Here is a 27,167-nt window from a genome sequence, read left to right as displayed (position 1 = left end):
TGGCGTGCTGCTGTCCATGGGGTGGCAAAGAGTCGGCCATGACTGAGCGACTGAACTGAAGTCAATTTGAAATACCGAAACACATCACTTTTAAAACTCAGATTTGAAATTTCAGCCTGACAGCACACTATGGAAAACATGGCTTACTGAATATGCAAGAATGATTCATAAGGGGAATAGCAAATGTTGGGATGCATACATGTTTTCCACAGGAACTACTGCTTAAGTGTTTACTCACCTGACTTACTCTATCTGCACCTTATCTGTTTAAAGAACTTTTTAAAAGCAGCTAGAGCTAATCAATCTAGCAGCTCAGTAAATTATACTAAATGTCAAATTTTTAGAATTGGAATGAATAGTTTTAGAATATTGCCATTAATAAAAGTCATAACTGAGGTTTTCAGAAATAGAACACTTTATCTAAATGAAGTCTGTAAGATTGCCTGAATGCATCCAACCCCTGAAAAGTGAACGGCCGTGTCTGAAGGGGGTGGTGATGGAGGCTGTGTCCTTAGCCTCCACTCCCACCTCTAACCCCAGGTCTCCACCCTCTGTTGCATGAAGGGCCTCCCTCTCCTGTGATCAAAACCAAGCAGGTCTGGGTGCTGCAGCCTCTGAGGACCTGCTTTGTGACTTGTTTGGTTATTTATTTGGCTGCACTGGGTCTTAGTTGTGGCACATGGGATCTTCACTGAGTCATCGGGACCTTTGGTTGAGATGCAAGGACTCTCTAGCTGTGACATGGAGACTCAGGAGTTGCAGTGCATGGGCTCTGCAACATGTGGGATCTTAGTTACCCGACCCGGGAATCAACCCTGCATCCCCTGCATTGCAGGGTGGACTCTTAACCACTGGACCACCAAGGAAGTCCCTGATTTGTTTGCTTTCAAACTGTTTATTCAGACTGGAAGTTTCATACAAACTTTTACTATTGAACAGAGAGTACTGGTCGAGGTGAAGTAGAAAAGGAGAAAGAGGGACCAGGAAAAGATGCTTCAAAAAAGGATGAGGACACTGAAGATCAGCAACTCATGAGAATGAAAGTTTACGTACTGCTTCCTCACTCACAGGGATAAACAGGGTGTGTTTCAGGCCCTGAGGTTGGACTTGAGACCCTGAAAGGGTCGCAGAGCCAGCCAGAACATACCCTCTTCTCCAGGCACCAACCTTTCTGGGGAGGAGCCTCCTGCTTGAAACAAGTCATGGTCTGGAGAGTGTGGTGAGACCTGAATGGAAGCCCCGTGTGACCAGAGCTTTCTGTCTCTCCCGTGAGTCGTACTCCAGCCCCTTCGCTGTACCCCAGCTCAACACACACACAGACGCTAAACGACTAGACTGAAGGCATGAGCCCGTGCAGGAGCGGGAGCAGGGGAGCCAGAGCTGCTGCTTCTGAAGGGGGTTGGGGGGTTGAGAAGGGGCAGCCCAATGGGGGACTCCTCTTCGCCCAGCCAGGGGAAGGGCTGGGAGTTGGTAACAACCCAGGAACTCCTGGCACAGGAATGCTGATCATCTCCCCATGGACAGACACTAGAAAGTTACTGACCAAGTCATGTTCTCCCAGGGTGGGGGGAAGTGACAACTGGACAGCTGCCTGGTTGTACTGGGGGACCAGGCACCATCTATACTTTTCCAGGAAGGAAAAGAGCAGTGGGGCCTGGAACTCTGGAAACGGGCCAGGGACCTGGCTCCCTACAGATGGTCCAGTCCAGGGTTGACACTCAGCACTGAAGCAGCTCAGAACCTTCTGACCAAGGCGATCAACTCTGTGCACCAGCTCAAATTCCATGGAGATCTTCTCCAAAGCAGTTTTTACTGTGTGGCTTTCATTATTTCAATCCCAAGTCTTAGGTTCTGTTGACCTAGAAACATATCACTTACTCTCTCTCTCATCTTCCTTCTGACCAGTGGGTATTTTTTTATGGTTTGTCTTCAAATTTAACCTGAGCTTTTTCAGAATCAAGGCTACCTCTTGGAGAACCCACCCTCTGCGAACAAGAGACAGCACCTTCCTTTTCAACTTGGGTGGAACGCTGTGCCCTCAAGACACTCATGGATTTCTCAGGCTGAGGAAGACACTGTTCTTTGTTCTGGCTCTTGTTACAATGCCTGAATATAAAGCCAGAGCAGGAATGAGGCAAGGAGAACATATATGTGTCCAAATGGGGATTCGGTTCAAAGGTGTCCTGTCTGTCTGGACAGGAAGAAAACAGAACCCAAGCTGGCAGCGAAGTGATTGCCTTCGGTGCCCTCGACAAGGGGTATGTTTCTGCCTGTTCCCATGACGTTCAACCTGGTAACAAAAGATTCTTCTTTATTTGGTGATAAGAAGGTCAAGCTGCCTTATAATTAAGTGCTGCCGGTGTGAACATGAATGGGACGGATTGCCATAGTCCATCAACCCTTGGCAAACTGGTTTGTTTGGTCTGGACAGCAAACAACATTCCACACTACTGGATTTTTTTTTTTTCCTCCCAGATCCCCTGCGGCCCCATCACCCACCCCCCCCACCCCAAACCTTTTTTAAAAATTACAATCTGTTCTGCTGTCTCAAGTTACATTCTGTAAATAATAAGCAACACTGATGAAATGCAAAAAGCTGAAAATTTGTAAAGCAGAAAGATCTGCAGCCTGTTTCACATCTGTGTCACATTAAACACGCACTCAACAGATCTGCTGATTCCTGTCTAATCAGCACACGAGGCCGACGTGGGCCAGGAGGGCCTTCATGCCACAGGCCACAGTGGGGCCGAGGGCCACTGGGGGCAGGTGAGGAGGGCAAGCCCACAGTGCAGTCTGACACTTGGCCGCCAGCCTGCTCTGGTCTGGGTCCATGTGCAGCGCAGACTGGTGGGTCACAGCTGCGGTGAGGTCATAGGAGAACCACCACTCAGAACCCTTCCTTGCCAGTCGTCCATCGGTACTGGTGAAGCCGGGTGCATGGCGGTTAAACGAAATGACACGTTTTAATGATAAAATGTCTCATTTGAAGGAGCTGGCTCCCTATACATTAAGATGACTACAAAATAAAAATAGAACAGAAGGAAACCAATTAAAGCCCATTTGGGAAAACGCTTAGAGGCTACTAGAGATGTTAGTTGCTCTGCCAGGCAAAATCTGATCCCATCTTTACTTCTTCCAAGCGTTTTACACACACGCATGCTTATGTATACACGCACATCTGTAGGCATGCGTGCAGGCACTTGTGCTACCACTAAGAAAACTGGCAGAGCATAAGAAGAAACTGGCACATTTTAAACTTGTGGCATCGTGTGAGTCCCCGAATGATTGCAAGGCTCTGTGTTTGGGGGAAAAAACCACATTCAGACTCAACATGGGGTCTTAAAGCAGAGGAGCATGTGAACCTCTAAGGGTACCCTTTGGAAAAACAGCGGATTGCCACCTCCACCTGCTCTCTTACATCCGCGTTTCCCCTTAGACCTTAGGTGAGAAGACACTAAGACTAACAGTGCTGGACCCCCGGGGTCCACAGTTTGTCTCGATGGCTGCATTTATTTAGTGTTGACTCTAAGCTTCACAAGATTCTTCTAAGGATGTGTTTTATTAGCAGTCCATTTCACAGAGGAGAAAACCATGCCTGAGAGAGATTATGAAGTTTGTCCAAGGCCATTCAGCTGGTAAGTGGCAAAATCCAACTTGATCTTGGGTCTTTATATTAGTCTCAGACACGGTAAACTTCTTATCAGCATGACTGTTGGTGAAATCTCTTTAATACATACTCTGAGTTCATCACTGTGTTAAGCAATCTGAAAATCCTGGAGCGACACCAAAGAAGGCAATAATATGACCTCAATAATAATACAGTCCAGTTGGGAAGATAAGGTGTTTGTACCTAGACCACGTTATCAGTGATGGGAGAGCTAAGGAGGCCTGGCTCTACACACTGCAGAGGACATGGTTCCTGGCAAGGCCCCTGTCTTCAAGTAGGGCCCTGACCAAAGGCAGAGCAAGGTTTTTATTAATACAGCAATGTAAAGCATCAGTAATAACCTGCCAAGTTTTACAGCAGGAACTGGTGGTAAACCAATACTAAGAAGAAAGAGGAAATAAATGAGACAAAAGTCAGTTAGTAGACCACCCCACGTAAAATCTAAAAACATCTGATTGAAGCCTCATTCTTTTTTTAAATTTATTTTTTAATTGGAATATAACTGTTGTGTTAAGTTTCTGCTGTACATCAATGTGAATCAGCTGTAAGAATACATGTATCTCCTCCCTCTTGATCCTCCCTCCCACCTCCCCCCAGTCCCACCCCTCTAGGTTATCACGGAGCACTGAGCTGAGTTCCCTGCCCTATATAGTAGCTTGGCTGATGCCTCATTCTTAATGGGAAAGCAATGGACTGAAGAACGGTAAGCAGTGTCAGTTCTCTATAGTCATGATGCACACTTTAACTTCATTAATAGAATTTGCCAAGTGATTAATCTAAATTTTATTAATATTTAGAAGAAAGATATATACCAATGTGAATGATAAACTGGTAAGATGACTACTACTGGAAGGGTAGGATCGAGACAGGATGCAAATAAACAAAAACAAACATATTCAAAAGGAAGACAAATTCTGACCTCAAGTGTTTAAAAGGACTGGGGTGAAGAATACACAAGTATAATTCACAAAGGAAGAACTCTAAGTGGCCAAATGAAAGATGAAAAGATGATGCAATACCCCTAGTGATGGAAGAAATACAAGTAGTATCACCGAAAACATTCCCTCTCAGATCAGCAGAGACTCAAACATTAACAGTGCCTTGCTTGTAATACAGCATCTACATTATAAACTTCTCAAAAGAATTCTGAATGAATGAATGAATGAACAGCCAAAGCTTGTGGAGGGTCAGAGAGAAGGGTCTTCTCAAGCACACAGGGTGGGAATACAGGTGTTTCAGTTCCCTAGAAGGCAATCTGGTAATGCGTTCCAAAGGAGAAAATACATTTACCCTTAACCCAGCAATTCTATTTTTAGAAATTTACCCTAAAAGAGAGAATTATACACATGTGAAAATATACATGTAAAAGATGCTTATGATGGCAAAAAAATTAGAAACATCCATCAAGAAAGGACTAGCTGAGTACTGGGTTGGCTAAAAAGTTTGTTTGGGTTTTTCCATGACACCTGACAGAAAAATATGAATGAATTTTTGGACCAGCCCAATATATTGTTGTATATGTGCAATTTAGTATTATGAAAATGTTGAAAATGACTTACTAATATTACATAATGTTAAAAACAACTTACTTATTAGGCCATCAACAGTTGTGCTTCTATGATTCATCTAATGTCACATATACATACGTATTTGTACGTGAGTGTGTGCACATGTACATACATACATACTAAGGTATCTGGCAGGGTTACCACTATGAGCCTTTTGGTGATTATTAACAGCCAAGTAGGACTGAGTTCGGAGAAGGCAATGGCAACCCACTCCAGTACTCTTGCCTGGAAAATCCCATGGATGGAGGAGCCTGGTAGGCTGCAGTCCATGGGGTTGCGAAGAGTCGGACACGACTGAGTGACTTCACTTTCACTTTTCACTTTCATGCACTGGAGGAGGAAATGGCAACCCACTCCAGTGTTCTTGCCTTGAGAATCCCAGGACGGGGGAGCCTGGTGGGCTGCCGTCTATGGGGTCGCACAGAGTCGGACACGACTGAAGCGACTTAGCAGCAGCAGCAGCAGCAGGATTGAGTTATTTTATGTTTCTTTTTAAAAACAGAAATAATAGTACCTATCTCATTGGCTTGCTGTAAGAATTACAGAAGTAATTCACACAAGGTGAATTATCTTGGAAGTGTTCATACACTATGAGGGCTCATATACTGTTTGCATATGAGAATAGCTCAGGTTTGTACATAGCTTTAAACTCACAAGATAGAAATACTTTTTAAAAAGATGATTCAGGGAGCAGTCAGGCACAAACACCAAAATGTCTAAAGTACATTCAAGAAGCAAAGCATGACTACCAACTGCAACGATCACATATTGTAGACAAGCATGGGTTGGGTACAGGCTAGTTAAGGAGTGAGACTGGCCCGTCTTCGTCTGGAATGGCTTTTTTTTCTGAGTGAAGATTTCTTCAGAGGAAAAGCCATGAACTAGCCATTACTATCACTTCTCTCTGGACCGGGAGGCCTGGCCCTGAGCTATCTATACTGGATGCTGGTAGGGGCCGTGGATGTTGCTTTGTTGACCTGAGGGTCCTCTGCAGGGGACTTCCTTTCTAGCACATCTCACTCACTTTTCCAGCACTGTCTTGCTTTCTGAACCTGAGCAGCAGGAGAGAGGTCACTCTTGCTTGTGGTAAATGGCTAGCTCAGAGTAAGGAGGTGGGGGCGCAGGGGGTGGTGTGTGGGTTAGACGGGACCAAAACAGACCCAGGTGCTCAAAGCACTTACCCTAAAGAGCCCCAGAAGGCAGGACACCAATTGCAAAGCAGGCACTCCAAGAATGGGTAAAAGCAAAAGCACTCTGCCCCCACAGCTTGCCCCAAACCTTCTTCCTGCTAACCCGGGAGAGAGAACATCTGGACCTAGTTTTGAGGCTCTCCAGCTGCAGAGCCACTAGAGTGAAGTTCGTGTTTCACTGGAAATTGCATTTCAGGGGCTTACAGACTGTCCTTTCTGATTCTCATCAGGGTGAAGTACAACCTAGAAGACAAGCTGGTTCAGAGACCAAATCAGCTTTCCTTTGAAATGCTCTCCTCTCCTCTTCCTATTCCCCCTTTGAAAGCAGACTTAACGGTCCCGGTGGTGAGAAATCAAAAATATGAAAGAAAGAAAAGGGCGTGGGGTCGTCTCAGGTGTGTTTCTGAGCCTTCATAAAACTCAGACCCATGCCCTGGGTCACAGCTGCACCGCACCTTCAGAGCATTTGCTCTCCTAGGAAACAAGAGCCAATGAGACCGAGTTCACGTGAGTCACTGGCCTGGGGCTTTCCTCTACAGGAGTGGAAAAAGTGTGGATTGAAAATGTGCTAGAACTTGCTGAGAGCCAAGGAGGCAGAGGGAAAAGATGCTAGACCCTTTCAGACAGAGCGGGTAGCAGAATAAACAGCCCTCCTACCCTAGTCTGGGGCCAGCCACTGCTTATGCTCCATCACGGACATTTGCAGTTGGCCTCTTTGGGCTCTGGAACACAAGCCAGCCAGCAGCCCAGACCAGTCAGCAGTGGGCACTGGCCCTCCTGCCTGGGCCTTGCTGAGCCTCTGAGAGGAGCAGGTGTATCAGGGGGCTTGTCCAGAGAAGCAGAGGCTACAGCACTGCTTCCTGCCACGCGAACACAAAAACACAACCCCTCTTCTAGCCGCTCCTGTCCACCGAGGGACTGTTTCTCCCTCTGGACCTTGGGGCAGAGGCAGTTAGAGAGGGCAGGCATGTGGCTTTCTGAAGAACAAGTTCCTTGGGGTGAAGAGAAGCCGGTAGGCCTGGGACACCCCTAATGCTGCCAAAGGAAGGTGAGTCACACATAAGCCAAGAGGTGGCTCTTGAGTCGCTGCTCTGTGCTGCTGCCGTTTCGAAGGATTGCTCGGATGCAAGCTGCTCGGACCAGGCTTCCTTCTGCATGCTACATAAAGCACTGGAATTTTCTAGTGCTCTGTCTTAAGATCTCTGCAGATAACAATCTCTATAAATTTCACTTCGTGGATCATCTGGCCACCTCATGGCATCTTTAATCACTCTAAACGGAACAAAATAATTCAAAAGAGCAACAGAATTTCTTCCTATAATTGAACCACTCCCTCAGTTCAGTTCAGTTCAGTCGCTCAGTCGTGTCCGACTCCTTGCAACCCCATGAATCGCAGCACGCCAGGCCTCCCTGTCCATCACCAACTCCCGGAGTTCACTCAGACTCACGTCCATCGAGTCAGTGATGCCATCCAGCCATCTCATCCTCTGTTGTCCCCTTCTCCTCCTGCCCCCAATCCCTCCCAGCATCACAGTCTTTTCCAGTGAGTCAACTCTTCGCATGAGGTGGCCAAAGTACTGGAGTTTCAGCTTTAGCATCATTCCTTCCAAAGAAATCCCAGGGCTGATCTCCTTCAGAATGGACTGGTTGGATCTCCCTGCAGTCCAAGGGACTCTCAAGAGTCTTCTCCAACACCACAGTTCAAAAGCATCAATTCTTCGGTGCTCAGCCTTCTTCACAGTCCAACTCTCACATCCATGCATGACCACTGGAAAAACCATAGCCTCGACTAGACTGTGATGTCTCAGCTTTTCAATATGCTATCTAGGTTAGTCATAACTTTCCTTCCAAGGAGTAAGCATCTTTTAATTTCATGGCTGCAGTCACCATCTGCAGTGATTTTGGAGCCCAAAAAATAAAGTCTGACACTGTTTCCCCATCTATTTGCCATGAAGTGATGGGACCAGATGCCATGATCTTCATTTTCTGAATGTTGAGTTGTAAGCCAACTTTTTCACTCTCCTCTTTCACCTTCATCAAGAGGCTTTTTAGTTCCTCTTCACTTTCTGCCATAAGGGCGGTGTCATCTGCATATCTGAGGTTATTGAGATTTCTCTCGGCAATCTTGATTCCAGCTTGTGCTTCTTCCAGCCCAGCGTTTCTCATGATGTACTCTGCATATAAGTTAAATAAGCAGGGTGACAATATACAGCCTTGACGTACTCCTTTTCCTATTTGGAACCAGTCTGTTGTTCCATGTCCAGTTCTAACTGTTGCTTCCTGACCTGCATACAAATTTCTCAAGAGGCAGGTTAGGTGGTCTGGTATTCCCAACTCTTTCAGAATTTTCCAGTTTATTGTGATCCACACAGTCAAAGGCTTTGGCATAGTCAATCAAGCAGAAATAGATGTTTTTCTTGAGCTCTCTTGCTTTTTCCATGATCCAGCGGATGTTGGCAATTTGGTCTCTGGTTCCTCTGCCTTTTCTAAAACCAGCTTGAACATCTGGAAGTTCACAGTTCACGTATTGCTGAAGCCTGGCTTGGAGAATTTTGAGCATTACTTTACTAGCATGTGAGATGAATGCAATTGTGCAGTAGTTTGAGCACTCCCTACCCCCTAGGACTTCTCTCTTCATATTCCCAAAGACCAGCCATAGCATAGCTCCTGGATGCCATAATAGCTCAAGTACATGACAAAAAGAACCCCCAAACATGTGCCCATTAAAAGACATCCAGCCCAGTACCAAGGTCTGCTAAGCCCTGGGTTTAGCGATCATTTCACGGAATCCAAACCATGGAGTTAGCTCCATCCAGGGACTACCAGAGCCTGTTTCTAGGCTTTTAAAGCACCCTGACTACACAAGCCTAACTAGATAGGATGGCTGTCTGGCCAACTCAGAGGTGGCCAGCCCCATAGTCTCTTCTACTTCTAGAAACCTTTTTTCAGGACCCTGAACACCAAAATAAACAAAAGTTATCCTTGGCCACCAAAAGAAGGTCACAGTACTCTGTGCACATACTTAGATATTCTCATCTCCTTCCATGGCTTCCTGTACTGTGTCCCAATCAAGAGTTCCCAGGCCACCAGCTGGTGAAGATGGCCTTGGCTGGATGGCAGAGCAAAGACAAGTTGGAACTCGCACGTGTGAGTGTTATGTTGTGAAGTAGAGAATTCTGAACTTGGAAGGATACAGTGGTTCATCATTTGGGGAGGGCCTGATATGCAGAAGAGAGGACCAAGGGCAGCACAGCTCCTGGACACAACACTTGGCTGCTTGGTTCTCCAGGCAGGCCGCCTGCCACCTCTGCGTTAAGCTGGTAGGGGTGACAGACTGTGACAAGCACACTTCAGGCCATGAGGTCCAGGGTAAAGAGCATGTGTGCAGATGCTCAGTGGCTCAGTTGAGTCCAACTCTTTGAGACCCCATGGACTGTAGCCCATCAGGCTCCTCTGTCCATGGAATTATCCTGGCAAGAATACTGTTGCCTTTTCCTTCTCCAGGGGATCTTCCTGACCCAGGGATTGAACCAGCATCTCCTGAGGCTCCTGCACTGGCAGGCAGATTCTTAACCACTGCGCCACTTGGGTAGCCCTGGGAAGCCTAGCGTAAAGAACACCTCCCCACTAACTACAATAGTGTCTTTCCCCAGATATTCTGGGTTATAGGCAGTATCCAGTTCCTACCCTCCACATTCAGGAATCAGCAGGAAGTGGATCTGAGACTGGGTAAGAGGACTCAGGTTTAAATCATAGGGCTTTTTGATGGGAGAGACCACGAAATGATCCAGAAGTAGCACAGAAGTTAGAAATGTGTGTTCTGTGTTCAGCCTTTCAAGTCTAGTTCCCCTTCTCATTACCTCTGAAATCTTAAACAAGTTGTGTAAATGCTCTGTGCCTCAACTTCATTGTGCTGTTTTTGTTGTTTAGTCACCCAGTCGTGTCCAACTCTTTGTGACCCTGGGCACTGTAGCCCACCAGGCTCCTCTGTCCATGGGATTTCCCAGGCAAAAATATTGGAGTGGGTTGCCATTTCCTTTCCATGGGATCTTCCCAACCCAGGGATTGAATCTGCATCTCCTGCATTGGCAGGTGGGTTCTTCGCCACTAAGCCACCCTCAATTTACCCACTTGTATCCATTGATGATGCCCTGTCCGTTGCAGACCAGTAGTTCTCTGGAAGGACAGAAATGCATGTCTTGCTGGATGGTATGGACAAAGGACAGGCAGGCTCCCTGTATAGCCAAAGGATGTGACGGCTGATGGCTAGGATAAACTACTACTCCCTTAACGCTTCTCCTCGGGTGTCTGAAGACAGACAGCCCTTCCTTTCTGACTGTACTTAGACCAGTGCTTTGTTGGTCTGTGCATCGACTCAGGGCAGCATTACTGCAAGGACCAGGCTTTTCCAGGTCCTGCTCTCCCGGATGAGGGTGGTGTGCAGCTGACAGGCAGCAGGCTGGGCTAACAAGCTTTTCATGGGACAGCCTCCCACCTGCTCTGGTTTAGCGATCAGGCTCGGGAGTAGAGAGCCAGAAAGTGAGGCTGTCAGTAGGCTTCAAGGAGGCTGGGAGGCAGGGAAAGGAAACGGAACCATCCCGAGTCTCAGTGACTCCACGGGAGTGTTCCACCCCACACCGGTGGCATCCGACGGCCTCTGCCACCGGCGCAGCCTCCTCCTCGGAGACGGGTAGGTTTCCTGTTGTGTCAGCCCCGCTTCCTTTGGCAACATTATCCTGCAAACAGAGAGCTACTTTGAATAAAGCACTAAGGTGTCCCATTTCTGGCCTGGGAGGAGGGGAGGAGGCGAGGAGGCAGGCAGCTCCATTTCTCCAGAGAGAAGCATCGGGTGCCGGGACCCTCTCTAGAGAGTGCCTCTTCCCTCTCCCCAGTCCTGAAAAGCCCTGCTTGGAGAAAAGAAACGTGCTGGCTTTCTTGCTTGACCTCAGATGGGCAAGTTCTGAATGGCAGCTGGGTCTATTACATGCCGTGTGAGAGGGTTAAACAGGACAGCCTCAGCTCTTTATAAACTTTTGCCCTGTGGATATGTACTCATTGGCGGTAGTACAAGCTGTATTACACGCCTTAACGATACGGTTCAACTGTCGGTCAGGCTTGGGCCTGGCCCTGGGCCAGACCGCAATCAATGGGACACAGAACCTCCCCCTTCAGATCATCACGAAGGCTCATATTATCTCCTTTTCGTCGTGCTGGTTAAATTTATGGAGCAGAACCCTGAAGCCGCATTCCTCGGCCTGGGCCGGCCCACGCGGCCCTCCCTCCCTTTGTTCGGTACTGTAAGCCAGCCGTGCTCCGGAGGACTGCGGGGTTGTTAGTTCAGGCACTGACTGTTTGCTCATGACTGAAATGAAAAGAGTTCAGTGGAAGGGCAAAAGGACAGCCCAAGTGTAAAACCCCATCCCAGCGGGCCCTGGGCCCCTCCGTACAGGCCCCGCGCTGCTCCTGAATGGACGGTCACACTTTGTTCTCACAAAAGCAAAATCTGCGGTCTGATCTCTGATAACCCTTCTCTGAAGCGGCAGCCAAGCCCTCCTGTGGCGCCCCTCCCGGGAAGCCCTGGACCCGGGTACCGCGGAGCGCGTGGGCCCCTCACACAGCCCAGACATCAAAAGGAGCCCCGGTTCCAGGGCATCTTCCGGGCTTGCCAGGTCCCATGGGGGGCGGGAACGTAAACACTCGAAGTAGCTGGTCTGATTTTGAAGGTTGAAACAGGAAAAAGTAAACGTATGTTTCAGGCCCTGGCTACCATGGCGGGATATGGGCGCACTATCTGAGAATGTGTGTGCACGCATGCGCGTGTGGAGCGGCTGTGCCCACCCTGGATGGCGTCTCCTGGAATCAAGCAGGAGAAGGTCCCCTGTGTTAGACCCGTGGAGTCTGCCCATTTGCTCTTATCTGTGATCATCAATATCTGACTACTACGAAGGGTGTGAGCTCAACAAGTTTTAGAGCATAACCCACGAGGAGTGCACTCCCCTAATGTCTCTAGAGGATACCATCTAATGACTGGAAGGTCAGTCATCCCCAGGCTGAACCAGGCTCTCCAAGGGATGAGCCAGGTGAGTCCACGGTTCATCGTGTATGTCTCTGTCTCAGTTGTTCCACCTATAAAAGGAGGCAATCAAGCTGATCAATAGAACTCTCCTAACCAAGGTCCAAGCATAATAGAGAGAGAGGAGGAGTAAGAGGCACAGAGAGAAGGAATCCCAAACTCAAACCCACATGAAGACATGATGAAAGGTTCAGGTAGGAAAGCCTTTGAGGGGACTTTATCAGTGCTTTCAGCCCAGTTCTGTCCTTTCAGCCATCGTTAGACAACACTAGTCTAGGGCCCAAGTTTGTTTAAAAATAAACCCCGAAATCCCACACCAGCAAGACAGACACTAAAGCACTTTGCAGTTCTGGGTAGAGGCAGATGTCTTCAACAGAGTCTCTTGAAGCTAGTGGCCTATTTCCCATCAGACCCTGATTCAATCTGAAGGTGAAAGTTGTGCTTCTTGATTCAAGGTAACCATGTGTTTCTGAATGGAAACTGCAGTCTTGGCACTTTTCTCACAATGCTTCCTTATTCACTATGTTGGTGTTTAGAGATGAGCTAATGACTTTGTCATTCCAAAGCCTCCAGCACCTTTTTTCTGAGTAGACAGGAAGTGCCATGAATGAATGGGTCACAGAAAACTGTTGCTATTGAGAATCCCTCTTCTCAGTGGTAATTTTTCTACTGAGTACTATTTGTTCTGGTTCGTTAAAAACAAAGGTTATAGAGAACCACTGAAGTCAGGAAAAGAAAAGGCAAGAAAAAGCTAGGTAGGCTGTTTAGGAAATTCTTGAGAAAAATGGGTAATCCATTTAATCTGTCTCTACTTATTCATATACAAGAGCAGGATTCAATTAAATCTTTCGTCATAATAATACCTCACATCTCCCAAGACAACCTACAGAGCACTTGCACACACATTATCACAGGTTACACAAATACTCATAAAAGAATCCAGCTTCCATCAGGTATCAGTGCATGACAGAAGGGCTCCCGAAGGCTTCGTTTTGGCCCATCATGAGCCCAGATGCATCAGTATTCTTTGATATATTAAAATTTGGAAAACCAGATCCATTCCTGAGAATGAGACCCAATTATGAACCACGACAGACTTTGAGAACTTGTCAACAGTGACCTGGATGCCCCTACTTCCTGCTGGACTTTCTCCATCTCAGGGTCACTTTGATGACCAGATTTCAGGGACAGACAAATCATAAGTAAACAACAAGGCCAGATTGGGAAAAATGCAGGCACACAGCTGCTTACAAAAAGGATGCAGCAGGAACAGCCAATACGCATGCCTAGAGCTGCCATCGGCCAACAGCCGGCTCTACACACTTCTCTCCTTTGTATTTTCTGGACTGTTTATTCTAGTGTCGTGGACAGGGCTAAGGAGGACTAGGTTGATACTAGTTTAGAAACTAAAAAGGAAATATGTTTTGAGATTTGCTTTCCCACACCATATACATCCATTCTTGGGGCAAAATGGCTTCTGTTGAGGGGTTTTGGTTTTGTATTTTTTTTTAAACATTGATTTCTTGGCCACCAGCTAAAAGAAACTGTGAATACTCAGGTACCTTGATGATGACTAAACAGGTAGGAAGTAGTCTGTTCATGAGGGGTTCTCTGTAGGCTGCCCTCACCACCACCACCCACACATGACCTGGCCCATCACTCGAGGGCACTTGCATGTCCCCAGAGGTGGAATCAGAAGGGGGCTGAAGTGGTGACAGAGCAGGCTCGGCCACAGGTTTCAAGTCACAGGAGATGAGATGTAACCGACTTGAGCAGTGCTAAGCCTGCTAGGCTCGGGCTGGCCCAGGGCTGCTCAGGGATGGTTTAGGTACACGTGGCCTCACATTCACCTACTGCCTTTTTATTTTTAGAAAACATTATCAGCCTCTCAAATGTCCTTCCTGGGCTTTCTTCGTTCCAGTGCCCAGTTTCTGGCCCTAAGAGAGCCCCCTCTGTGCCATTCTTCCAGGGCGTTACCCCTCAACTGTGCAGACGTGATCAGGGCAGGGCTGATGCTCACTCCCTTGGAAGAGGGAGGACCGACCTGAGAAGGGGATGAAAAGCAGCACGAGGCCACCAAGCAAAGCAGCGTCAGGATTGCAATCGGGGTTCTGGTCTCATGCTTCGCAATCCTGTTCTCTTTCAAGAGGGCATGCTGCCTCCAGCGCCCAAAGGGAACATCCAGATCGGTTATTTTGATCACAGAGACATGAATCAAGGAAGAACTGATCCTACACTGACGTAGTAAAAGAATGTGAGTTGCTGCCACTTCAACACAATAAATCAGAATAATGTTCGAGGCCATTCTGTCAGCTCTACTATTGCATTTTTGGAATAAGAATAAAATCTTATGAATCTTTTCACTGAACTTAAAAAAAAAAAAAAAAAAAACAAAAACAACCCTGTGGTATATTAGACTTTGACTTCCCTAGTGGCTCAGATGGTAAAGAATCTGCCTGCAATGCAGGAGACCCAGGTTTGGTCCGTGGATTGGGAAGATCCCCTGGAGAAGGGAATAGCAACCCACTCCAGTATTCTTGCCTGGAGAATCCCACGGACAGAGGAGCCTGGTGGTCTTCAGTCCATAGGGTCACAAAGAGTCAGACACGACTGAGTGAACAACAGCATGGTCAATGTCAGCTCAAGATCAATATGCATTGCCTAATCCTGGCACTGTCCATTCCCCTATGAACCACTTCCCCTGCCCAGTGACACCCAGAATTTCCTAAAGGAGCTAAATTTCTGGAAATAGGGGCATTGGGAAGATGAGTTTTGAAATGAATTATGAAATGAATCTTTATACTCTAGAGAAAGCTAGTTTCTCAAAGGCTCAAAGCTTTATAATATCTAAAGTTATTTTCTACTTTCATTATGCAGAAACCATGAACCAAGGGGTGCACGATGAAAGCAGTATTTTTTTAAAGAGCCCATCACGCCTAGCTAGAGATGAAAGAGTCTTTCTTTTTAAACTCTAGTCCTGAACCCAAGAGCACTTTTTTTTTTTAAAGAGACCTGGGGGAACTCGACCAACATGATAACACTGTTGTGAGACTGCCCTGGCAGGAGTCAGACAGATAAGTCCTTCACAGTTCCAAGAGCCCCACTGAAGGGAGATCTGATTGTACAACTCAAAACCCTTCAACAATACTAAACAGTGGACTGGCATGCGTCTGGAAAATATAACTGTTTTTGAAGAATGCTTTCCAAACCACGTAATGCTTTTAAAGCTGTTTATCAGGAGAGCTGGATGAGCAACAGTGGCCTGAAGCAGTATGTCAGCTGTCACAGGGTTGCATGCCCTGTCCGCGTTCCTGTAAGCCCTCCATCATCCTCGGCAGTCTTACCCTTGGCAGACGACAGATGCCAAAGTTTGGAGACATTTGCTACATAACTTCTACCCGACAAACCTGGCTCCAGGACAGATTTCCATGTCATGTGGGGCTTTTGGCTGAACTCTGCTCGAACCCAGAGGCATATCATTTACAGCAGACACTAACAATAGTTTGGGATCACCTGCTCTTCCACAGGCGGGTTCAGAGCAAGTTCGTGGCCTCTGCACACCTTTTCCAGTGGGGTTTCTGGTACACAAGGGCTGAGAGCCCAGGTGAGTTCATCCACCCAGAATTCCAACCGTGTGACAAGCACAGGTTTGTGGGCCTGAATTTAACTATTTTGTGTGAAGAAAGAGAAGGGGAGAGACAAAAACCCAGCATAGCGTATGACTTTCTGGTCTCACCACCATAGCAAGTGGTCGGCAAGTTTTCAGGGACAGGGAACAAGTAAGAGGTGAAGACATAACCCCCGCATCACTTATGCTTAGCATCCCATATTCAGAGAGGTATATACTGACTCAGATGCCATTTCTGGAGCCCTAATTATACACGTCCCAAGTCAGCTAAGCGCTTTATAAACCTTATGTCATCTAAGGCACATAACCACCCGCCGAGGCAGGCATTATCAGTCCTATTCCATGAGTCAGAGGAATCTCACCCCAGAGATACTAAGGGGGAGAAACTTGCTCTGGGCCACAGCTAAGCAGCAGCAGTGAGATGACTCACGTTCAGGGCTGCCCTCTGACCTTGTGGTACAGACATGGGAACCAGGCAGGGCTCTGGGAGCCCTTTCTTGATCTCTGCAGATGCTCAGTTTCATCTCACACTGGCCACCACAGCACTCCTTCCCACGTCTTCTCCAGGACTGGGGAAGATCTGAGATTTTATGTTCTTTCCATGTCTCTTTCTGAAACAGGCGCTTCTCTTTGAAGAGAGACCTCTTGCCCTTGGAGTGTCAAGATAAGAAAACTTTCAGCAACTTCCCTTGGAAACTACAAAACACCCATCAGCACCCAGGATCTAAGTACAGTCGCTCACCAGCTGCCAGCCCCTCTGAATAGCTTTTATGGTTCAGTGAGGGGTGGTGACAGGGCCGTGTCACTACCGTGGGGTGTGCTGTTTCTTTCATGTTCCCAGGATCTGACAAGAGCCTTCCACAACCTGTTTCTTTACAACACACGGAATGAGAGATTAAAGACCAGTACCAGACGTAAAGCTGGGGTTGGGACTAGCAACGATCTCTCTCCAGATGCATTCTAAATCTTTCTGGGAAAGAAGGGCTGCTGACCGCCCTAAGCAGATGGTGTTCAAAAGCTGTCATGATGATTAAATGAGATAATACATGTAAAATACATATGACGTAGTAAACATCCACAGGAAAGGTTTAAAAATGTTAACAGTATTTTTATTTATTGATATCACCAAACTTAAAAGACTGTTTTAGCAGAAACAATGTATATGGATTTCAGTAAAACTACATTAATTCAGAGCTACTAGCTGGATGTGGAGGAGAAAAGACATCAAGAAAAGACGAATGAACTAGTGAAAAAAACCTAAATTATAGGATTTCTGATTAACTATGACAGATTGAGTCCAGAGACCCCTTTAAAGTGAAAGCAAAGGGATACAAGTGGCAAGGATCCAAAAGGATAAAGAGAAGGTGTCAACAACATTTTAGAAGCTAAAGAGCAGATGGACAAGTGGTGCTGAGATGTAAGCCCGAGGGAGTAGCAGCCACAAAGCAGTGAGCTAATTAGTGTATTAACCGCTGAATTTCATAAAGACGGAGGTGCACCAAGGAGCTCTGAGTGCTTGGGGCATCAGGGAGGAACAGGGAGGGCTGTCTGTGAGATGGTGAAAACAGGAAAGTTGGGTAGAAGTCTGGATAAGAAGCGGTGAGACCACAGGGCTCTCCCACCCACAGCCAGCCCGCTCCTCCTCAGCAGAAGATGGGCACCAGCAGGTCCCCACCTGATGCTTCATGGTGAGGCCCCGGGCCCCACACAGAGAGCCCCCAGTCTGCAGACTAGCACCTCCTCTCAAGATAGGAGAACACCTTGTCAAGAATCATCAAACATCTGGGAACTGTCTATTCATGAAAGAAAAAGGCCAAAACAAGCAACCGGGAGAAAGAAACTCAGGAGAGAATGAGGGCCTTCACTCTACAGAGGACAGGAGCAGGAGGCAGCTAGGGGAAGGCTTTCCAGAGAAAAAATGTAACTGATCAATTACTAAGTACATTTTTAAACATGGACAGGAGGAATTTTAAAGGAAATCAACCCTGAATACTCACTGCAAGGACTAATGCTGAAGCTGAAGCTCCAATACTTTGGCCACCTGATACAAACAGCCAACTCATTGAAAAAAGACCCTGAAGCTGGAAGAGATTGAAGGCAGAAGGAGAAGGGGATGACAGAGGATGAGATCGCTGGATGGCACCGCCGATGCCATGGACATGAACTCAGGCATCCAGGAGATGGTGGGGGACAGGGAGGCCTGGCGTGCTTCACTCCATGGGGTTGCAAAGAGTCGGACATAGTGACTGAACAACAACAAGAGGATAGTGTATGGATGTATTAGTAATAGGCAGATAGGAAAAATATCTTAAAAAGGAGTTACTAATCTCAGAGTGAAAAAGTCAAAAGTAGATAAAAATTTGAGGATAAACTGGGAATATGTCTATATAAAACTAAGCAAAAATAATAAAAGTGATTATTGGCTCCAGGGAGAAAAAAAACAAACTACAAAGTTAAACCAAACTGGAAACATAATCATAGTAACCTACGTGGCTTCACTGGGAATATTCTTTACATATAGGTAGCATCACTGACTCAGTGGACATGAATTTGAGCAAGCTCCAGGAGATAGTGGAAGACAGAGGAGCCTGGCAGGCTGCAGTCCATGGGGTTGCAAGGAGTTGGACACGACTTAGCAGCTGAACAACAACAATGTAAAAGTGGAATTACTGATTTACCAGAAAATGATATAAGTACAGTATACTGAAAAACGGAATGGGGGGTGCGGGGGACATGTATAGACAGCAATAAGAAGTCAATGATATCAAGAAATGCACTATTCTCATTTTTATTCCTTTAGAAACATGGAGGTTAAGTACCTCCAAAATGAAAATACAGCCCCAAGTATTGGAGGTGGCTGCCTCTAAAGAAACAGGAATCAGGGGTTGGGGAAAAACGGGGCAGCTAACTGATGGTTTATTTCTCACAGGAAGAAATCTTTGACTTCTGAAAGTGTGGGTATGCTACTTACTTTGATAAAATAAACTCTAATTTGAAAAGATTAAAAAAAATTGTCATAAAGAGATCATTAAGGTCAAAATTATATTTTTTAAAAACACTGTTCTTATTAATTGTAGAAACTAAAGAATATTTAATAAATATGCCTAAGGTGGAAAGAACAATTGGAAAATTAAGAGATAATTATCCAATTGTAAACAATTAGTAAAACGATAACAATTCATTTTGAAAGGGTTGTGGTGACCTGATAATGTGGAAAAAAATGCTTGTAACTATCAAATATACACCAATACACACCACCAAATATAGACTACTGACACACAAATGCAATTTGTTTCCAAGAACAAATAGCAAGTCAAATCACTAATAAAGGGGTACTTCAAGAAAGCTATAGGAAACTTGCTTTAATGGACATGTAAGACTAATTCAAGAACATTAACCCACAGACACTTTGATGATTCTCAGGAATCTGGAAGATTCTTCAAAGCAGTCTGTCCTCCAGTATTAAATATTCTCAGTACTTAATACCTATTATATGCCTGGAATATAGCAGGAGGTCAGTACTTCACCACCTGATGAATTTTTACTGTCAGTTCGCCTACACATGAACCAGAGCACTCTCTAAGCAATCAGGTTAGAATATCACAAGTTCATTAACTAAATTTACAGTGCCCCTCAACAGTTCAAACAAGAACACAGAAACTCTTTGAGGCTCGCATCTTTTCACTAGAAGACATGAAGGTACCCACACATGCTAATTTGAAATGCTGATGCCCTGGGAGGTGGCCGGGTGCCAGTCTAACTACCCTAACTGTGCTGCCAGAGTAGCTCAGTCAAGTCTAGAGGACCGACGAGCTCTGTCCTCTGTCCATCCTGGAGGTACTTAGTGAGGTTACACTACATTCAGCTAGTCCCAACCCACCAGGGTGATCCATCCTCCTCCTAACGAGAGGTGAAGCTCTGTGCTGACTCCCCTTTGAAGTTTTCAGCAGCCCCTGGGATTTTATGATACAGCCTGGGTCACCCCTGCCATTATCTATGTTTGAAGTATGTTTGGGGAAAATCTACTAGGAGCTGTCTCTGGTGTTAACGGAGAACAACGGCCTCATAAAAACTGCTCTCTGCAAGGAGTTCAAAGGAACTTATCCAAATATTGTGGGTTTGTCCTGTTCCATCAACTTTGCCAGGGCAGAAAACTGAGGTTTTGCCAAGTAAACTATGACAGAGAGGTACCCTCTTGATTTCCTGAATGAGCTCAGGGCACTGCTCACACAACTGACTGGCCTTTTGACAAGATGGACCTTGCACTTTGAAGTCCTCTGCTGAGCACTTACCATGCTGCTAAAGTTAGAATTTATTGGGATGGTAGGTTAAGGTGAAGGACTAAATTAGGTAAGTTATTGTGAGAGGTCCTTCTGATATGTGGTAAAATCTTCCCAATTGTTACTTCAAGAAACCCAGTAAAAGTCAGGAGCAAACCAGGACTGACAATTGTTGGCAGGAAGCCAAAGTGAAGCATCGCATTACAGTGGCTCCTACAGTTTAATCCACATTAATCCATCGTTACCAACATGCACTATTTATCAGCAGCTGATGGATCATCACCATATTTTCAAACAAAATAGCTTGTCGAAGAAATAAACCAGGTAGAGGTATTTGTTGGCCAGTGACATATTCATGAAGTCACAGAAGGTGCAAAGAGTGGCATTGTTTTGTATTTCTGCAAATCTCTATAACTCTTGCTTAATCGAAAACAGCTGCCATTCTCTTATCTGCTTCCACAGCTAACCTGTTGCCATATCGCATATTGTATAGCTTCTGGAAAACTCCTCTGTTCATTCATTAGAGAATGTTATTATAAAAATAGTTTTTTTTCCCTCCGTATATCTATATATGAATATGTAAATATACAAAAATAGGTTTGGCCTTACAGATCCCATGGAGAGTATTGAGGGGGGTCCCCCAGGGGTCCTTAGACTATATTTTGAGAACCTCTGTCCTAAAAGGACCCATATGTATAAATTATGTGCTAATTAGAAATCCGTGTTCTCTACAGATTAAAGTAAATCCACAAAGGATACAGGTTAGTAACACTGTTAACCTAATTTGAGTTATATATAATACGTGTGTGTGTGTGTTCAGTCCTCAGTAGTGTCTGACTCTTTGTGACCTCAGAGACTGTAGCCCACGAAGCTTCCCTGTCGATAGGATTTTCCAGGGAAGAATACCAGAGTGGGTTGCCATTTCCTCCTCCAGGGAATCTTCTTGACTCAGGGATTCAGCCTGTTTCTCCTGCATATTCTGCATTGCAGATGGATTCTTGACTGCTGAGCCACTGGGGAAGCCCCACCCATATATAATAAATATAATAAAATTTTCTTTATGATTAAAATGTTACACTAATTCAATCTCATTCTCCCTCCTCCCCGACCCTGCCATTTGACAAATTAGTGAGAAACTTAGCACAAGTCTGTCTTTGAGAGGCAGTCTGACAAAAAGAGTACTCAAAAAAGGTCTCAGAGTAAGGGAACTTGGAGTTAATAAAACCCAAGGCTGCCTTTTCTTCCACCAATGGCTACAGGCCTTTACTTCTAAAACAGTACTACACTCTTCAGTTCTCTGCTAGCCCATGTGGCCTCTATTTATTTCAGAATTATCCTACTGACTAAAGCTCTCTGGGAGCAGGGGCTATGAACTCAAACCTGGATCCCTTTTTTTCAGGGAGACTCCAATTTCATCCTGGGCAAAGATGGATGATTCTGGAAGGGAAAACCATGAAAGACAGAAGATGGCCATCAAAATCTAAAAATAAATAAACCTCATGCCTTGGCAGAGGAATTCCACCAACAGTTAAATGACATTTAATTCTTTTCTAATACAGGGAATACAAATTTTTTTCAGGAAGAAATACACTTCTGCTTCTTTTGAAGTTAAAAGCAAAAACCTCAAATGCATATCTTATGTATGTAAGACTGGGGGTCATTCCAGAGTTTTAAAAATCAAGTCTCTGAACAAGGAAGGGACTACATATATAAGGACTTGTGTGTGTGTGTGTGTGTGTGTGTGTGTGTGCGTGCGTGCGTGCACATGCCTCAGACTGACTATTTAATTTTTAAATGGAAGAAACCAGAATCAGAAAGCAATCATACTTTCCATTCTATTTTCTTTGAGCAAAGACCTGCTGGTTGAGACACCAGGACTATATATCAAAGACGTACGTGCCTGAATTCAATTTATTTTTACTTTTGGAAGCAGGATAGTGCCGTTTCCATGAAGTCAGTCATCTCTGCAAGCCAAAAATGGCAAAAAATAGACACTCTCCTTTCTAGAAATGATAATAATGTACCATGACCAAAAAAGTGGTTTTTCCCTTAACAGATAATCTCGCATAAAAATGAGTCATGGGATTTCATAAATGGAAAGGCTTTTCTCAAATATGTGTGTGCAGGAACACACACACTTCTTTTTTTTCCATCAACAGATTTGAGCTTTCCATAAGCTATGTTACAATGAGAATGGATCGTCTGGAGCCTTTGAGTGAAAGGGGAGTACAGTATTTGGAGTTCAGCAAGAGGGAAGAAGTCTGTCTTAGAAAATAAGAGCTCTCTGCTTGTGTTCCTGGGAGAGAAATTTTAACTTATAAGGCATGTTAAGATGTTTCTTAAAAATATCTTATTCTGTAACTTCATCAGCTTAATTTCAGACCCGAGTGAGACATCACATGTCATTAGCATAGTTCTGAGTGTTGTTTCTTCTTCTGGGTGTGCTCAGGAGGATTGAGAGAAGGACCAATCGATGTTCAAGCATTCTCGGGAAAGGCCTGGTGTGGCAAGATCAGGAAGTGAGGACACAGAGTTCTTACCTCACAGTCAGGGGTAAGCAGGAGACAGACACAGGGGTGCCCCTAGAGCCACGGGGCCACTTTTGGAAACCGGAGAGATATGAACAGTCCCTTCCTTTCAGCCAGATGCAACAGTAATTTTTCAGTTTCACCGAAACTGAAATCCTTCTCATGATAAAACTGACATGTCGACAAACGACCTGGCTGCCCCCAGCAGATGGTTACCAAGCCAATAGACAGATACGCCCAAAGATGAGAAACAGAGCCTTGGGTCAAACCTGTCCTAGGTGCTGGCTTTTCACCCAGGCCAGTAACCATGGCTTTACATAGACGCTCTGAGGGTCTGCAGGGTTCATCTGGAAGGAGTATCCTGTACTTCTTAAATGAGCAAGAGGCAGTAGCTATAGGATGACATGGTGTATCTTTCTGAACAGTTGATTTTACTGGGTAGCAATGTAAAAATATTACCTTATTTAAAACAAACATGGGATAAACTGTAAACTCCATTTACAGTTTCAAGATAAAACAGAAACTTTGCAAGAAGTGCTGGACTTGCTCTGCCTCCAGATTCAGGGGGCATCGGTCCACCATCCTCTGCCTTAGAGGGAACATGGTGGAAAAAACTGAGAGCACTGGTATATCCTGGGCTTCCCCAGTGGCTCAGCAGTAAAGAATCTGCCTGGCAATGCATAAGAGATGCGGGTTCAATCCCTGGGTTGGAAAGATCCCCTGGAGGAAGAAATGGCAACCTGCTCCAATATTCTTGCCTGGAAAAATCCCATGGACAGAGGAGCCTGGCAGGCTACAGTCCACCGGGTTGCAAATGAGTCAGACACGACTGAGGGACTGGGCATGCACTGATGCATGCATGGTATATACTAATGAATGTTTACATTTTTATTAGATTTTTACCTTTGGAAGTTTCCTAAAGGCTTAATGCAAGCCAATTCAGCCTGATGTGTTACGTATAATACACCACAAAGGGCAGACGGCTGCATTCTGAGCACAGCGATTACGAGTAGTGTTGCCAGACTGGACTGGAAGAGCAGGAGAAGCACTTCCTAAATCCCCTTTGCTTACTTTCTTCACACCTGCCCACCCTGATTGCACCCAGGCTCTGATGACCCATGAGGGTCTTAACCCATTTATCCTGGAGAGTTGTGGGTTAGGATGCAAATACTAACAGAAAGGGCTTTTCCTGAAGAAAAAAAAAATCCATTTCCATTTCACATCTAAGAGGCCATGCACGTAAAGTATCTTTAACGAATTTTAGGTGGTATCTTGGGAGTGTTTTCACTTAAAGAAGTCAAAAAAGTCCACCATGAATCTTTTCTGTGAAATCAACTGAAAGGTTACTCAAAAACTCTCTGAGCAACTGGAGTTTGCATCTATGTGCACAGTATGAGGATCCCGGGATTCCAGAACGTTATCAGAGTCCTGATGCTGAGATCCTTAAATGCTGATCTGTCATTATCCTTCGGATTCCCCCTTCTTCCTTATCTGACAAATAATGAGATAAGCGCCAACACTCCTGAGCTTTGCTAAATTAGTTTGAATATTTTAAGTTCTGCCAACTCCCACCTCTACCCCCTGGTTCTGGGTCTTGACAGAAAAAGTGAAGAAACAGTTTGGAGGAAACCTCAGGGGCTCAGTTTAATACACCTCCAGCTGCTGCTTTCTCGAAATGTCCTGTGACCCCATGTGTACAACATGCAGTATTCAGAGAAATAAACAAGTAAATAAATAGCTCAAGGTCACACCCTCCTTTCTTTTCTGTGTTTTTTTTTTTTTTGCTGCTGCTGGGTCTCTGAGGTTTTCTACTGAAGTACCTTTTTAAATGCTACCAGCAAACTCCACCCCACACGCAGAGAACTGGACATGCCTCGGCTTTGGCCTGGTCCCATGAAGTGTTCCTTCGTAGCTCGGTCAGTAAAGAATCTGTCTGCAGTGCAGGAGACCGGGTTCGATTCTGGGGTCGGGAAGATCCCCTGGAGAAGGAAATGGCAACCAACTCCAGTATTCTTGCCTGGAGAATCCCACAGACAGAGGAGCCCGGTGGGCCTCACACAACTTAGCGACTAAACCACCACCACCTGAAGGGTGGCAGACTTGTCCACATGGCTTCAGTGGCATTGCAAGTGTGGCTGCCTCAGTGCCATTTTCGTAAACTTTACTTGGGAATGGACAAATGTGGCTCAACACACGGAGACGAGAAGATGCAACCTGAGCCAGCAGAACGTGGCCCTGGAAGAGGCTTTCTTCTTCAGTTCCAAACCACACATACTTGTGCAGTTAACAAATGCAGCAGGGGATACTGGCCCACAGCATTCACGCTGAGGCCAGAGGCTCTGCTGTCCTCCGCCCTCCCCTCTCCCCCACCCCCACCTGCCTTCCCAGGAACTGTGAGACTGCATGGAAATTTCAGGGAAAAGGTAGGTGGCTGCCTTCTTGGAACGCCTGCACACGCCAACAGGGAGAGGAACTTGGAAGTATTTTAATCTCAAGGAACTCAAGTGGGGGGGCGGGGGTTCCCTATAAATAAAATCATGTTCAAATAAACACAGAAAGGAGCCAATATTTCCTGTAAGGCCACTTTTCAGATGGATTACTGGAAGGAATATTCTTTCACAGTTTTATGGCTTACTTTGCTATCATCTGCTTGAAATTTGGGTCGGTTAAAACATAGATGCTAAGATCTAAGCCTTCCCTTGGATGAAATATTACAAAGGAAGCAGAAAGTCTCATTCCAAGAGCAGACTCAGAGGCAGAGCGCCTGGACTCCTGGGTTCTACTGCTGGCTCGGTCCCTGGGCTCAGGTCAGCTCTCGGTCAGAATCTCACTTCTAATCCCTTCAAATCATTTGTTAGTCCCTGTTGTCTAAACAGTGGGGAAAAACCCTGAGTAACACCCCTGGATCCTGTTCAATCAACTGGGATGGTTGGAGATGGTTACAACTCACTTCCAAGAAATCAGGGTGATTTATCCCTTGGGAGAACTAGTATGTTCCTAAGAGATCACAGTGTCATCAGAACAAACCCTTGAGGCACTCAAATGTTTCTCCACCTGCAAAAACCTCTCTGCTCCTTTAATGTGACTTCAAAAATAGTATCACTCAGCATTTTATAGTTCTTTACAACATCCACATTAAAATAACTCTGGTTGGGTTTCAAACCTCTGAGAGAGAATAAATAGGTATTTTTATCCCCAGTTCAGAGAGGAAAAAACTGAGGCTTCAAGGGGGCTCAGAGGCTTGACCAAGGGCCCAAAACTGGTAGGGAAGGGGGTTGGGACCCAGTGCTATTGTTTTCCAGGTTAAGGGATCTTTTCTCTCTAACACATGGCTCCTCATTAATAACCATATGGTTCCATCTAGACAAATGGACCAAGGGAAATGGGTTCCAGAGTTCCAGAAGAATCTGTAATGCCTTTCAGTGCAATGAAGGGTGGAGGGCCAAGTTTCTCTGAGGCCCTAAGTTAGCATGGGTCTAGAGCATGGTACTGTGGCCATGATTCTCTCACTACTGGCTCCTCCAGGAACAGAGAAGAGAGGCAGCAGTTCAACGTCCCCTCTGAACTTCCATGCCCAAGGGCCCATGGCTACCTGGCTGCTCCTCACTTATCACTAGAGCTTTGGTTTCTAGGAGGAGTGAGTGACTAGAAGATAGCTGTTCTGGGCAATTCAATTGGACTGGCCAACTAACTGCTATCTGCTTTGAGGCAAAGCACACAGGTTCCCTGTCCCCCATTACCTGGGAGGTGACTGTTCCTTCTCTTTACCTGGCCAGGTCACACTTTTACGTTAGGCTTCACCTCAAGTATCACTTCCCTAGATATGCCTTTCTTGACCCCATTTACCACACATGAGTAAGCCTCTTTCGACTCTTTGCCTCCTCTAATTATACAGTCCCACAGCACTCTGTAAATTTCCTGTGTCATTTATCACAATTTTAGCAAATAATTACTCCTATGATTATTTGTTTTATGTTTGCTACCCTGCTTGACTGTAAGTCCTCTGAGACTAGGCTCAGCCTTGCATTCTGCTATATTCCCAGCCTTCAGTTTTCAGGCAATTTTCAATCAATATTTACTCATCAAAACAATGAATGAGTGATACATACACGCCACTAACACTAAATAGAACCGTCTGCAATCAAGCTAGACAACTGGCAAAAATGACACCACCACCTTTCTGCAGCAAGCATTTTGTGCCTTTCTTGACCTCCTAAAAAGAATGCGAAACTT

General features: G+C 45.6%; 1 protein-coding gene across 1 annotated transcript in view; it reads right to left on the bottom strand.

The window, feature by feature from the left end:
- Positions 1 to 27,167, bottom strand: part of VPS13D (vacuolar protein sorting 13 homolog D) — a 274,678-nt gene that overhangs the window by 28,920 nt on the left and 218,591 nt on the right.

The sequence above is a fragment of the Bos mutus genome, chromosome 16, assembly GCF_027580195.1.
Source record: "Bos mutus isolate GX-2022 chromosome 16, NWIPB_WYAK_1.1, whole genome shotgun sequence".
In the NCBI taxonomy this organism is placed as follows: domain Eukaryota; kingdom Metazoa; phylum Chordata; class Mammalia; order Artiodactyla; family Bovidae; genus Bos; species Bos mutus.
Note: the sequence above shows the minus strand (reverse complement) of the source record. Positions and strands in the feature narration are given on the sequence as shown.